The sequence below is a fragment of the Procambarus clarkii genome, chromosome 15, assembly GCF_040958095.1.
Source record: "Procambarus clarkii isolate CNS0578487 chromosome 15, FALCON_Pclarkii_2.0, whole genome shotgun sequence".
Lineage (NCBI taxonomy): Eukaryota > Metazoa > Arthropoda > Malacostraca > Decapoda > Cambaridae > Procambarus > Procambarus clarkii.
The window spans coordinates 42,232,744-42,235,795 of NC_091164.1; the positions used below are offsets into that span (position 1 = coordinate 42,232,744).

Consider the following 3,052-nt stretch of genomic DNA (forward strand, 5'->3'; position numbering starts at 1 on the left):
GTGACCTGGCAGCGACGGAGAGTAGGCAGGACAAGCTGCAGATCCCGCATGATATAATTAGTGATGAAGCTGTAGGAGGCGTAAGCGATGAACGTGGTGGAAGTCACAGCTGTGGCAAGGTTGCAGGTTGTCGACACACTCTGGGTCACCAGTGTAACACACGTTTATGTGTACGTATTTGGATGATAAGACAAAGCATATAGTGGTTTCAGTAAGTGTTTCCTAAGCAGTGATGGCCGAGTGGTTAAGGCGTCTGACTAGAAATCAGATGGGATCTTCCCGCGTAGGTTCGAATCCTACTCACTGCGGTCCTAGGCATAATTGTTTTGGTTCCAAGGGGTTGTCATAGCCAAGGGAGTGGTAATAAGGAACGAATTCCCATTACCTATAAAAAGCTCATGTACGGCATGCGTCTCAAATAGCCTCTGACATCCAAGTCCAACTCCTGGCCTGCACGGGTGGGTTAATCTTTAAGTCTAGCAGAACTCTTTTACTGACTGGAGAAGGGACGAGGGCGTGCCTCTGGCGCCTTAAAACCAGTTGTTCCGGGTAGTTGGAACTCGATAGCCTGGGAAGGCAGTTCATCTAGAAGGAAAACGATGATTTCAAACCTCCGCTGCCTTGCGGCCATACCCCTCATTTGGGAAAGGCTTCAGGAGTCAACCTCGAGGAAAAATCCGGACTTGGGGCTTCTAAGGCAGTTCGTTGTTGACTTCGACCTCGTTCTGGCAGCTCCTGAGACGGTGCTGGAACCATGTGTATTGGCATTTGCCTTTCCATTGGATAATTTCAGCAACGTGGAGAGGGGGGATCTGCTGCATGGGTAACAGCTTCTCCTCCATATCTACCTACCCAGGATTTGCGCCCTGGAGCGACTGACAACCAGAGCGCAACTCCATAGTCTCACGAGACTGAAGGATGCCTACTACTATAGTGGTTTCTTATAGGGTCCCGGTAGTAGTCGGGCTCGTTCTCAACGCACATCCGAGAATTCCGGATTCGAATTCCAGGTGAGACAGAAATCGTTGGGCGCATTTCATATCACTTAATGCTACTGTTCACCTAGCATTAAGTAGGTACTCAGGAGTTAGTCAGCTTGTTGTGGGGTTACATTCTTGGCGGGGTGAGTAATTTGACCTTAGGGGGGGGACCACGATATAAGCCTAACATGCATGAATACACGCTGGCTGCCTGTCCCCCAACAAAATTCATTATTATTAGAATATTTATTTAAAATAGTCTTAGTTACAGCCGTCAGTTTGTAATTACAACTAATTGTAATTAGTTGTACACTTCGGATGATATATTTTTTTATTTATTATATTATTTATTTATATATACAAGAGTTCTTACATTCTTGTAAAGCCACTAGCATGCTTAGCATTTCCGGCAGGTCATTAATCCTAATTTTCCCCGGAATATGACCGCCAAATCGTTTAACAACCAGGTACCCATTCACTGCTGGATGAACAGAGGCAACAGTTAAGGATTGGCACCCGTCCAATCCTCCCTGACCCAGATACAAACTCAGGCCAAAGGGATCGCGAAGCGCCGGGTGAGAGTTTTACCACTGCACCACGGGGACTGCTTGTAATTAAGCACAAATTGTAATTAGTGGACCACGAATTAGTGTATAACGTGTAGGAATGTGGAAAACTTAGAGACTGGTTATGTTGAATTAAGAGACCCTCTCATTATCTGCACATAAGCTATTGAGAATATATAGCAAGTATATTGCTCCTTCAAATTCAAATGTTTATTCAGTTAAAAGTACATACAAAGCTGAGTTGCAAACATAATGTTGGAGTTATAGATAGAGCTAGTTCATACAATACCTAAAGCCACTAATACGCACAGCGTTTTGGGCAACCCTGACAGCTGGGTGGACAGCGCTTCGGATTCGTAGTCCTGAGGTTCCGGGTTCAATCCCGGTGGAGGCGGAGACACATGGGCAAAATGTTTACTTCACCATGATGCCCCCTGTTACTAGCAGTAAATTGGTACCTGGGAGTTAGACGGCTGCTACGGGCTGCTTCCTGGAGAAGGAGGGTGTAACAAAAAAAGAGGCCTGGTCGAGGACCGGGCCGCGGGGACGCTAAGCCCCGAAATCATCTTATTTATTTATTTATTTATTTATTTATTTATATACAAGATGGTACATTGGGTTAGAGAGAATACATAGCACAGTATTTACAATCTTGTAAAGCCACTAGTACGCGCAGCGTTTCGGGCAGGTCCTTAATCTAACAGATAATTTTAAGTAGGTAAATTCTAGCAGAATTAATAAAATGATAACAGATACATTGCAAGAAAAAAAAATGAGATGAGAGAGAATAGTAAGTATATTAAAGCACATTGATATATTAAAGCTCTGGTTGATTTCATTGACAGCTTGATTGGTAATTTAAACAAGATTAACAGACACCGTACAGCAGATTGATAGCACATATAAGAAGACAGCAATGATCACAATGGTAAAGATGTTCGGATTGGGTACATAAAGATAGGGAGATTGGGTAGCAATAGATACAGTGCAATTTTAAAGCAACAAGGTAAAAAAACTATGCAGATGAGATTAGGACGTTTTAGTTTTGTTTTTGAATGACGCAAAAGTTGGACAGCTTTTCAATTCATTAAGGAGTGAGTTCCATAGACTGGGTCCCTTTATTTGTATAGAGTGTTTACACAGATTAAGTTTGACTCTGGGGATATCAAAGAGATATTTATTTCTGGTGTGGTGACAATGGGTCCTATTACATCTGTCCAGGGAGAGTTTCAGAGCAGGATTTGCGTTTAAGAACAGGGTTTTGTAAATGTAATTGACACAAGAAAATTTGTGGAGTGAGATTATGTTTAGCATGTTAAGGGAGTTAAACAAAGGGGCTGAGTGTCGTCTGAAAGCAGAATTTGTTATTATTCTGATAACAGATTTTTCCTGTGTGATGATGGACTTGAGGTGGTTTGCAGTGGTTGAACCCCATGCACAGATACCATAATTAAGATAGGGATAGATTAGTGCATAATATAGAGAGATGAGAGCAGAGTTAGGTAC

General features: G+C 42.8%; 1 non-coding gene across 1 annotated transcript; it reads left to right on the forward strand.

The window, feature by feature from the left end:
* Positions 1 to 226: 226 nt before the first annotated feature.
* TRNAS-AGA (transfer RNA serine (anticodon AGA)) lies at positions 227 to 308 on the forward strand. The gene has a single exon. It is a non-coding gene; the product is annotated as a tRNA-Ser (tRNA).
* Positions 309 to 3,052: the final 2,744 nt, after the last annotated feature.